This window comes from Anomaloglossus baeobatrachus, chromosome 2 (assembly GCF_048569485.1).
Source record: "Anomaloglossus baeobatrachus isolate aAnoBae1 chromosome 2, aAnoBae1.hap1, whole genome shotgun sequence".
Lineage (NCBI taxonomy): Eukaryota > Metazoa > Chordata > Amphibia > Anura > Aromobatidae > Anomaloglossus > Anomaloglossus baeobatrachus.
The window spans coordinates 88993471-89006454 of NC_134354.1; positions in this window are offsets into that span (position 1 = coordinate 88993471).

Sequence of the window (12984 nt, forward strand, 5' to 3'; positions counted from 1 at the left end):
ACACTAACATACATACACAGATCTGCCACAAACATTGCAGACTAAAATGGCACTGGAACCCACTCACTCCTTCAGCAGGGAAAGCAACCTTCACTGTCAGCATACAAAATGATGCTCACGCGCCGATGGGCGGAGCTACAGACCTTTTAAAGCCACCACCCAGGACCAGGCCGCATGGCATGTGGTAAGGGCGTCGGCTGTAACCATCTAAACCAAAGGAAACGCAACTAAAATGGTCACGTGTGTAGAGACACAACAAACCAAATGGTAACCCAGTTAGCGTCACTGGGAAACCTGGAACGTAACCACTGAGCCGGTCACGTGCGTACAGGGGCACGTCAGACCGTGAAGGTTACCCAGTTAGCGTCACTGGCAACCTGGAACGTAAACACTGAGCCGGTCACGTGCGTACAGGGGCACGTCAGAACGTGAAGGTCACCCAGTTAGCGTCACTGGGTACCCAAAGCTGGCACACACATACATACATGTCTGCCACTGCAGACGGGGCGTGTGCGTAGGGGGCACTTCTTGTCCGGAAGGACCCTAATCCCTCACCGTGCCGAGACACAGCTTGTACCTAGATACGAATACCTGGTACCGGCGCCTGCCCTAAATTCAGATTCACACTAACATACATACACAGATCTGCCACAAACATTGCAGACTAAAATGGCACTGGAACCCACTCACTCCTTCAGCAGGGAAAGCAACCTTCACTGTCAGCATACAAAATGACGCTCACGCGCCGATGGGCGGAGCTACGGACCTTTTATAGCCACCACCCAGGACCAGGCCGCATTGCATGTGGTAATGGCATCTGCTGTAACTATACAAAAGCTGCCACGTCATTGCTGACATCATGATGATCAATCAGCGGCTGCCACTTCATTGCTGATGGCACTGATGACCAATCAGTGACCGCCTTGTCATCCATGACATCACGCACATGCTCAGTATGGTTGCATGAGCACTTAGGCTCAGGATGGTACAAAACTCTAGCAACCTGATGCCTAAAGCGACGGCCAGTTGGCGCTGCAGAGTTAACCGACCCCAATGTGGGAGTCAATGACGGGACTAAGCCAGTTCGAAGCACAATCGTAACACAGTCGGGCATATAAAGTTTTTTGAATGAACGTTAAAAGTCTGGCCAAATCTGGACCCTGTAAAGTTATCCATGCTAAAGGACCTGTAGAAGAATGTAACATGGTCAAATTTGACCCATGACAACACATTTCAAAACATGCATCAGAATCAAATGCACTGATCATCTACTTTCTATAAATTATCAGCAAATTGGTGAAATTACACCTATCAAAAAATTTAACAGCCTCCTCCATAACCCCTCTAGCTGTCCTATCCATCGCCAAGATAGGTGTCTTTTCTACCATTCTCAGTAGAAGTCATTTTCAATCAATTTGCTCCTAATTTAGACAAAATAGCTGGAATGTTTATCACGCAAACTGTACATGTGAGGTCTGCTTATATTACAACAGGTGTAATATGTAGTTATGAAACATCCATTTTTTATTTATCTGAACTATACTACTTCTTTATTGTCGTAGGTATTAGTACATAATGATGTGGTCTTCACCTAAAGGACTCCTCCATGTCTTGGACTGATTGTCATTACTAGTAGTTGTTTGGCCACAACTACCTAATCACATCTCAATATGACTTCTACAAAAATATAGTAGGTCCGGCATGTAAAGTTTAAAGTTACATTTCCTGGCTTCCCAAGGGAACTCTCCAGTATCAGTCTGCACAGATCCTTGGTGCACCAGGTGTCTCCCTGGGCACTCTGTGTCTGCACTGGGCCCAAAAGGCATTGCACTGCCGCAGTTCCCATTGCATTCCCTGCCTCTCCTGAGACCTCTGCCTGAAAGCCCTTTTAGCTGCTCACCAACCTGCACCATATGCGATGGACTGGGGTGGTTTTGGCCAGAACATCGGTCCTGGGTAGCAGCTTACGAGCGTCGGAATGGGGGGGCCCTAGACGGGGGGGGTAATGTTACGGTTGTGCCTCGAACCAGCCTAGTCCCATCATTGACTCCCACATTGGGGTGGGTTAACTCTGCAACGCCACCTGGCCGTCGCTTGAGGCATCAGGTTACTAGAGTTTTGTACCATCCTGAGCCTAAGGGCTCATGCAACCATACTGAGCATGTGCGTGATGTCATGGATGACAAGGCGGTCACTGATTGGTCATCAGTGCCATCAGCAATGAAGTGGCAGCCGCTGATTGGTCATCATGATGTCAGCAATGACGTGGCAGCTCCTGTATAGTTACAGCTGACGCCATTACCACATGCCATGCGGCCTGGTCCTGGGTGGTGGCTATAAAAGGTCTGTAGCTCCGCCCATCGGCGCGCGAGCATCATTTTGTATGCTGACAGTGAAGGCTGCTTTCCCTGTTGTCAGGAGTGAGTGGGTAAGGACACATCTAAAGCAAAGGAAACGCAACTAAAATGGTCACGTGTGTAGAGACACAACAAACCAATTGGTAACCCAGTTAGCGTCACTGGGAAACTTGGAACGTAACCACTGAGCCGGTCACGTGCGTACAGGGGCACGTCAGACCGTGAAGGTCACCCAGTTAGCGTCACTGGGTACCCAAAGCTGGCACACACATACATACATACATGTCTGCCACTGCAGACGGGGCGTGTGCGTAGGGGGCACTTCTTGTCCGGAAGGACCCTAATCCCTCACCGTGCCGAGACACAGCTTGTACCTAGATACGAATACCTGGTACCGGCGCCTGCCCTAAATTCAGATTCACACTAACATACATACACAGATCTGCCACAAACATTGCAGACTAAAATGGCACTGGAACCCACGCACTCCTTCAGCAGGGAAAGCAACCTTCACTGTCAGCATACAAAATGATGCTCACGCGCCGATGGGCTGAGCTACAGACCTTTTAAAGCCACCACCCAGGACCAGGCCGCATGGCATGTGGTAAGGGCGTCGGCTGTAACCATCTAAACCAAAGGAAACGCAACTAAAATGGTCACGTGTGTAGAGACACAACAAACCAAATGGTAACCCAGTTAGCGTCACTGGGAAACCTGGAACGTAACCACTGAGCCGGTCACGTGCGTACAGGGGCACGTCAGACCGTGAAGGTTACCCAGTTAGCGTCACTGGCAACCTGGAACGTAAACACTGAGCCGGTCACGTGCGTACAGGGGCACGTCAGAACGTGAAGGTCACCCAGTTAGCGTCACTGGGTACCCAAAGCTGGCACACACATACATACATGTCTGCCACTGCAGACGGGGCGTGTGCGTAGGGGGCACTTCTTGTCCGGAAGGACCCTAATCCCTCACCGTGCCGAGACACAGCTTGTACCTAGATACGAATACCTGGTACCGGCGCCTGCCCTAAATTCAGATTCACACTAACATACATACACAGATCTGCCACAAACATTGCAGACTAAAATGGCACTGGAACCCACTCACTCCTTCAGCAGGGAAAGCAACCTTCACTGTCAGCATACAAAATGACGCTCACGCGCCGATGGGCGGAGCTACGGACCTTTTATAGCCACCACCCAGGACCAGGCCGCATTGCATGTGGTAATGGCATCTGCTGTAACTATACAAAAGCTGCCACGTCATTGCTGACATCATGATGATCAATCAGTGGCTGCCACTTCATTGCTGATGGCACTGATGACCAATCAGTGACCGCCTTGTCATCCATGACATCACGCACATGCTCAGTATGGTTGCATGAGCACTTAGGCTCAGGATGGTACAAAACTCTAGCAACCTGATGCCTAAAGCGACGGCCAGTTGGCGCTGCAGAGTTAACCGACCCCAATGTGGGAGTCAATGACGGGACTAAGCCGGTTCGAAGCACAATCGTAACACAGTCGGGCATATAAAGTTTTTTGAATGAACGTTAAAAGTCTGGCCAAATCTGGACCCTGTAAAGTTATCCATGCTAAAGGACCTGTAGAAGAATGTAACATGGTCAAATTTGACCCATGACAACACATTTCAAAACATGCATCAGAATCAAATGCACTGATCATCTACTTTCTATAAATTATCAGCAAATTGGTGAAATTACACCTATCAAAAAATTTAACAGCCTCCTCCATAACCCCTCTAGCTGTCCTATCCATCGCCAAGATAGGTGTCTTTTCTACCATTCTCAGTAGAAGTCATTTTCAATCAATTTGCTCCTAATTTAGACAAAATAGCTGGAATGTTTATCACGCAAACTGTACATGTGAGGTCTGCTTATATTACAACAGGTGTAATATGTAGTTATGAAACATCCATTTTTTATTTATCTGAACTATACTACTTCTTTATTGTCGTAGGTATTAGTACATAATGATGTGGTCTTCACCTAAAGGACTCCTCCGTGTCTTGGACTGATTGTCATTACTAGTACTTGTTTGGCCACAACTACCTAATCACATCTCAATATGACTTCTACAAAAATATAGTAGGTCCGGCATGTAAAGTTTAAAGTTACATTTCCTGGCTTCCCAAGGGAACTCTCCAGTATCAGTCTGCACAGATCCTTGGTGCACCAGGTGTCTCCCTGGGCACTCTGTGTCTGCACTGGGCCCAAAAGGCATTGCACTGCCGCAGTTCCCATTGCATTCCCTGCCTCTCCTGAGACCTCTGCCTGAAAGCCCTTTTAGCTGCTCACCAACCTGCACCATATGCGATGGACTGGGGTGGTTTTGGCCAAAACATCGGTCCTGGGTAGCAGCTTACGAGCGTCGGAATGGGGGGGGCCCTAGACAGGGGGGGGTAATGTTACGGTTGTGCCTCGAACCAGCCTAGTCCCATCATTGACTCCCACATTGGGGTGGGTTAACTCTGCAACGCCACCTGGCCGTCGCTTGAGGCATCAGGTTACTAGAGTTTTGTACCATCCTGAGCCTAAGTGCTCATGCAACCATACTGAGCATGTGCGTGATGTCATGGATGACAAGGCGGTCACTGATTGGTCATCAGTGCCATCAGCAATGAAGTGGCAGCCGCTGATTGGTCATCATGATGTCAGCAATGACGTGGCAGCTCCTGTATAGTTACAGCTGACGCCATTACCACATGCCATGCGGCCTGGTCCTGGGTGGTGGCTATAAAAGGTCTGTAGCTCCGCCCATCGGCGCGCGAGCATCATTTTGTATGCTGACAGTGAAGGCTGCTTTCCCTGTTGTCAGGAGTGAGTGGGTAAGGACACATCTAAACCAAAGGAAACGCAACTAAAATGGTCACGTGTGTAGAGACACAACAAACCAATTGGTAACCCAGTTAGCGTCACTGGGAAACTTGGAACGTAACCACTGAGCCGGTCACGTGCGTACAGGGGCACGTCAGACCGTGAAGGTCACCCAGTTAGCGTCACTGGGTACCCAAAGCTGGCACACACATACATACATACATACATGTCTGCCACTGCAGACGGGGCGTGTGCGTAGGGGGCACTTCTTGTCCGGAAGGACCCTAATCCCTCACCGTGCCGAGACACAGCTTGTACCTAGATACGAATACCTGGTACCGGCGCCTGCCCTAAATTCAGATTCACACTAACATACATACACAGATCTGCCACAAACATTGCAGACTAAAATGGCACTGGAACCCACGCACTCCTTCAGCAGGGAAAGCAACCTTCACTGTCAGCATACAAAATGATGCTCACGCGCCGATGGGCGGAGCTACAGACCTTTTAAAGCCACCACCCAGGACCAGGCCGCATGGCATGTGGTAAGGGCGTCGGCTGTAACCATCTAAACCAAAGGAAACGCAACTAAAATGGTCACGTGTGTAGAGACACAACAAACCAAATGGTAACCCAGTTAGCGTCACTGGGAAACCTGGAACGTAAACACTGAGCCAGTCACGTGCGTACAGGGGCACGTCAGAACGTGAAGGTCACCCAGTTAGCGTCACTGGGTACCCAAAGCTGGCACACACATACATACATGTCTGCCACTGCAGACGGGGCGTGTGCGTAGGGGGCACTTCTTGTCCGGAAGGACCCTAATCCCTCACCGTGCCGAGACACAGCTTGTACCTAGATACGAATACCTGGTACCGGCGCCTGCCCTAAATTCAGATTCACACTAACATACATACACAGATCTGCCACAAACATTGCAGACTAAAATGGCACTGGAACCCACTCACTCCTTCAGCAGGGAAAGCAACCTTCACTGTCAGCATACAAAATGACGCTCACGCGCCGATGGGCGGAGCTACGGACCTTTTATAGCCACCACCCAGGACCAGGCCGCATTGCATGTGGTAATGGCATCTGCTGTAACTATACAAAAGCTGCCACGTCATTGCTGACATCATGATGATCAATCAGCGGCTGCCACTTCATTGCTGATGGCACTGATGACCAATCAGTGACCGCCTTGTCATCCATGACATCACGCACATGCTCAGTATGGTTGCATGAGCACTTAGGCTCAGGATGGTACAAAACTCTAGCAACCTGATGCCTAAAGCGACGGCCAGTTGGCGCTGCAGAGTTAACCGACCCCAATGTGGGAGTCAATGACGGGACTAAGCCGGTTCGAAGCACAATCGTAACACAGTCGGGCATATAAAGTTTTTTGAATGAACGTTAAAAGTCTGGCCAAATCTGGACCCTGTAAAGTTATCCATGCTAAAGGACCTGTAGAAGAATGTAACATGGTCAAATTTGACCCATGACAACACATTTCAAAACATGCATCAGAATCAAATGCACTGATCATCTACTTTCTATAAATTATCAGCAAATTGGTGAAATTACACCTATCAAAAAATTTAACAGCCTCCTCCATAACCCCTCTAGCTGTCCTATCCATCGCCAAGATAGGTGTCTTTTCTACCATTCTCAGTAGAAGTCATTTTCAATCAATTTGCTCCTAATTTAGACAAAATAGCTGGAATGTTTATCACGCAAACTGTACATGTGAGGTCTGCTTATATTACAACAGGTGTAATATGTAGTTATGAAACATCCATTTTTTATTTATCTGAACTATACTACTTCTTTATTGTCGTAGGTATTTGCACATAATGATGTGGTCTTCACCTAAAGGACTCCTCCATGTCTTGGACTGATTGTCATTACTAGTAGTTGTTTGGCCACAACTACCTAATCACATCTCAATATGACTTCTACAAAAATATAGTAGGTCCGGCATGTAAAGTTTAAAGTTACATTTCCTGGCTTCCCAAGGGAACTCTCCAGTATCAGTCTGCACAGATCCTTGGTGCACCAGGTGTCTCCCTGGGCACTCTGTGTCTGCACTGGGCCCAAAAGGCATTGCACTGCCGCAGTTCCCATTGCATTCCCTGCCTCTCCTGAGACCTCTGCCTGAAAGCCCTTTTAGCTGCTCACCAACCTGCACCATATGCGATGGACTAGGGTGGTTTTGGCCAAAACATCGGTCCTGGGTAGCAGCTTACAAGCGTCAGAATGGGGGGGGCCCTAGACGGGGGGGGGGTAATGTTACGGTTGTGCCTCGAACCAGCCTAGTCCCATCATTGACTCCCACATTGGGGTGGGTTAACTCTGCAACGCCACCTGGCCGTCGCTTGAGGCATCAGGTTACTAGAGTTTTGTACCATCCTGAGCCTAAGTGCTCATGCAACCATACTGAGCATGTGCGTGATGTCATGGATGACAAGGCGGTCACTGATTGGTCATCAGTGCCATCAGCAATGAAGTGGCAGCCGCTGATTGGTCATCATGATGTCAGCAATGACGTGGCAGCTCCTGTATAGTTACAGCTGACGCCATTACCACATGCCATGCGGCCTGGTCCTGGGTGGTGGCTATAAAAGGTCTGTAGCTCCGCCCATCGGCGCGCGAGCATCATTTTGTATGCTGACAGTGAAGGCTGCTTTCCCTTGTCAAGAATGAGTGGGTAAGGACACATCTAAACCAAAGGAAACGCAACTAAAATGGTCACGTGTGTAGAGACACAACAAACCAATTGGTAACCCAGTTAGCGTCACTGGGAAACTTGGAACGTAACCACTGAGCCGGTCACGTGCGTACAGGGGCACGTCAGACCGTGAAGGTCACCCTGTTAGCGTCACTGGGTACCCAAAGCTGGCACACACATACATACATACATGTCTGCCACTGCAGACGGGGCGTGTGCGTAGGGGGCACTTCTTGTCCGGAAGGACCCTAATCCCTCACCGTGCCGAGACACAGCTTGTACCTAGATACGAATACCTGGTACCGGCGCCTGCCCTAAATTCAGATTCACACTAACATACATACACAGATCTGCCACAAACATTGCAGACTAAAATGGCACTGGAACCCACTCACTCCTTCAGCAGGGAAAGCAACCTTCACTGTCAGCATACAAAATGATGCTCACGCGCCGATGGGTGGAGCTACAGACCTTTTAAAGCCACCACCCAGGACCAGGCCGCATGGCATGTGGTAAGGGCGTCGGCTGTAACCATCTAAACCAAAGGAAACGCAACTAAAATGGTCACGTGTGTAGAGACACAACAAACCAAATGGTAACCCAGTTAGCGTCACTGGGAAACCTGGAACGTAACCACTGAGCCGGTCACGTGCGTACAGGGGCACGTCAGACCGTGAAGGTTACCCAGTTAGCGTCACTGGCAACCTGGAACGTAAACACTGAGCCGGTCACGTGCGTACAGGGGCACGTCAGAACGTGAAGGTCACCCAGTTAGCGTCACTGGGTACCCAAAGCTGGCACACACATACATACATGTCTGCCACTGCAGACGGGGCGTGTGCGTAGGGGGCACTTCTTGTCCGGAAGGACCCTAATCCCTCACCGTGCCGAGACACAGCTTGTACCTAGATACGAATACCTGGTACCGGCGCCTGCCCTAAATTCAGATTCACACTAACATACATACACAGATCTGCCACAAACATTGCAGACTAAAATGGCACTGGAACCCACTCACTCCTTCAGCAGGGAAAGCAACCTTCACTGTCAGCATACAAAATGACGCTCACGCGCCGATGGGCGGAGCTACGGACCTTTTATAGCCACCACCCAGGACCAGGCCGCATTGCATGTGGTAATGGCATCTGCTGTAACTATACAAAAGCTGCCACGTCATTGCTGACATCATGATGATCAATCAGCAGTTGCCACTTCATTGCTGATGGCACTGATGACCAATCAGTGACCGCCTTGTCATCCATGACATCACGCACATGCTCAGTATGGTTGCATGAGCACTTAGGCTCAGGATGGTACAAAACTCTAGCAACCTGATGCCTAAAGCGACGGCCAGTTGGCGCTGCAGAGTTAACCGACCCCAATGTGGGAGTCAATGACGGGACTAAGCCGGTTCGAAGCACAATCGTAACACAGTCGGGCATATAAAGTTTTTTGAATGAACGTTAAAAGTCTGGCCAAATCTGGACCCTGTAAAGTTATCCATGCTAAAGGACCTGTAGAAGAATGTAACATGGTCAAATTTGACCCATGACAACACATTTCAAAACATGCATCAGAATCAAATGCACTGATCATCTACTTTCTATAAATTATCAGCAAATTGGTGAAATTACACCTATCAAAAAATTTAACAGCCTCCTCCATAACCCCTCTAGCTGTCCTATCCATCGCCAAGATAGGTGTCTTTTCTACCATTCTCAGTAGAAGTCATTTTCAATCAATTTGCTCCTAATTTAGACAAAATAGCTGGAATGTTTATCACGCAAACTGTACATGTGAGGTCTGCTTATATTACAACAGGTGTAATATGTAGTTATGAAACATCCATTTTTTATTTATCTGAACTATACTACTTCTTTATTGTCGTAGGTATTTGTACATAATGATGTGGTCTTCACCTAAAGGACTCCTCCATGTCTTGGACTGATTGTCATTACTAGTAGTTGTTTGGCCACAACTACCTAATCACATCTCAATATGACTTCTACAAAAATATAGTAGGTCCGGCATGTAAAGTTTAAAGTTACATTTCCTGGCTTCCCAAGGGAACTCTCCAGTATCAGTCTGCACAGATCCTTGGTGCACCAGGTGTCTCCCTGGGCCCAAAAGGCATTGCACTGCCGCAGTTCCCATTGCATTCCCTGCCTCTCCTGAGACCTCTGCCTGAAAGCCCTTTTAGCTGCTCACCAACCTGCACCATATGCGATGGACTGGGCTGGTTTTGGCCAAAACATCGGTCCTGGGTAGCAGCTTACGAGCGTCGGAATGGGGGGGGCCCTAGACAGGGGGGGGTAATGTTACGGTTGTGTCTCGAACCAGCCTAGTCCCATCATTGACTCCCACATTGGGGTGGGTTAACTCTGCAACGCCACCTGGCCGTCGCTTGAGGCATCAGGTTACTAGAGTTTTGTACCATCCTGAGCCTAAGTGCTCATGCAACCATACTGAGCATGTGCGTGATGTCATGGATGACAAGGCGGTCACTGATTGGTCATCAGTGCCATCAGCAATGAAGTGGCAGCCGCTGATTGGTCATCATGATGTCAGCAATGACGTGGCAGCTCCTGTATAGTTACAGCTGACGCCATTACCACATGCCATGCGGCCTGGTCCTGGGTGGTGGCTATAAAAGGTCTGTAGCTCCGCCCATCGGCGCGCGAGCATCATTTTGTATGCTGACAGTGAAGGCTGCTTTCCCTGTTGTCAGGAGTGAGTGGGTAAGGACACATCTAAACCAAAGGAAACGCAACTAAAATGGTCACGTGTGTAGAGACACAACAAACCAAATGGTAACCCAGTTAGCGTCACTGGGAAACCTGGAACGTAACCACTGAGCCGGTCACGTGCGTACAGGGGCACGTCAGACCGTGAAGGTTACCCAGTTAGCGTCACTGGCAACCTGGAACGTAAACACTGAGCCGGTCACGTGCGTACAGGGGCACGTCAGAACGTGAAGGTCACCCAGTTAGCGTCACTGGGTACCCAAAGCTGGCACACACATACATACATGTCTGCCACTGCAGACGGGGCGTGTGCGTAGGGGGCACTTCTTGTCCGGAAGGACCCTAATCTCTCACCGTGCCAAGACACAGCTTGTACCTAGATACGAATACCTGGTACCGGCGCCTGCCCTAAATTCAGATTCACACTAACATACATACACAGATCTGCCACAAACATTGCAGACTAAAATGGCACTGGAACCCACTCACTCCTTCAGCAGGGAAAGCAACCTTCACTGTCAGCATACAAAATGACGCTCACGCGCCGATGGGCGGAGCTACGGACCTTTTATAGCCACCACCCAGGACCAGGCCGCATTGCATGTGGTAATGGCATCTGCTGTAACTATACAAAAGCTGCCACGTCATTGCTGACATCATGATGATCAATCAGCGGCTGCCACTTCATTGCTGATGGCACTGATGACCAATCAGTGACCGCCTTGTCATCCATGACATCACGCACATGCTCAGTATGGTTGCATGAGCACTTAGGCTCAGGATGGTACAAAACTCTAGCAACCTGATGCCTAAAGCGACGGCCAGTTGGCGCTGCAGAGTTAACCGACCCCAATGTGGGAGTCAATGACGGGACTAAGCCGGTTCGAAGCACAATCGTAACACAGTCGGGCATATAAAGTTTTTTGAATGAACGTTAAAAGTCTGGCCAAATCTGGACCCTGTAAAGTTATCCATGCTAAAGGACCTGTAGAAGAATGTAACATGGTCAAATTTGACCCATGACAACACATTTCAAAACATGCATCAGAATCAAATGCACTGATCATCTACTTTCTATAAATTATCAGCAAATTGGTGAAATTACACCTATCAAAAAATTTAACAGCCTCCTCCATAACCCCTCTAGCTGTCCTATCCATCGCCAAGATAGGTGTCTTTTCTACCATTCTCAGTAGAAGTCATTTTCAATCAATTTGCTCCCAATTTAGACAAAATAGCTGGAATGTTTATCACGCAAACTGTACATGTGAGGTCTGCTTATATTACAACAGGTGTAATATGTAGTTATGAAACATCCATTTTTTATTTATCTGAACTATACTACTTCTTTATTGTCGTAGGTATTAGTACATAATGATGTGGTCTTCACCTAAAGGACTCCTCCATGTCTTGGACTGATTGTCATTACTAGTAGTTGTTTGGCCACAACTACCTAATCACATCTCAATATGACTTCTACAAAAATATAGTAGGTCCGGCATGTAAAGTTTAAAGTTACATTTCCTGGCTTCCCAAGGGAACTCTCCAGTATCAGTCTGCACAGATCCTTGGTGCACCAGGTGTCTCCCTGGGCACTCTGTGTCTGCACTGGGCCCAAAAGGCATTGCACTGCCGCAGTTCCCATTGCATTCCCTGCCTCTCCTGAGACCTCTGCCTGAAAGCCCTTTTAGCTGCTCACCAACCTGCACCATATGCGATGGACTGGGGTGGTTTTGGCCAGAACATCGGTCCTGGGTAGCAGCTTACGAGCGTCGGAATGGGGGGGCCCTAGACGGGGGGGTAATGTTACGGTTGTGCCTCGAACCAGCCTAGTCCCATCATTGACTCCCACATTGGGGTGGGTTAACTCTGCAACGCCACCTGGCCGTCGCTTGAGGCATCAGGTTACTAGAGTTTTGTACCATCCTGAGCCTAAGGGCTCATGCAACCATACTGAGCATGTGCGTGATGTCATGGATGACAAGGCGGTCACTGATTGGTCATCAGTGCCATCAGCAATGAAGTGGCAGCCGCTGATTGGTCATCATGATGTCAGCAATGACGTGGCAGCTCCTGTATAGTTACAGCTGACGCCATTACCACATGCCATGCGGCCTGGTCCTGGGTGGTGGCTATAAAAGGTCTGTAGCTCCGCCCATCGGCGCGCGAGCATCATTTTGTATGCTGACAGTGAAGGCTGCTTTCCCTGTTGTCAGGAGTGAGTGGGTAAGGACACATCTAAACCAAAGGAAACGCAACTAAAATGGTCACGTGTGTAGAGACACAACAAACCAATTGGTAACCCAGTTAGCG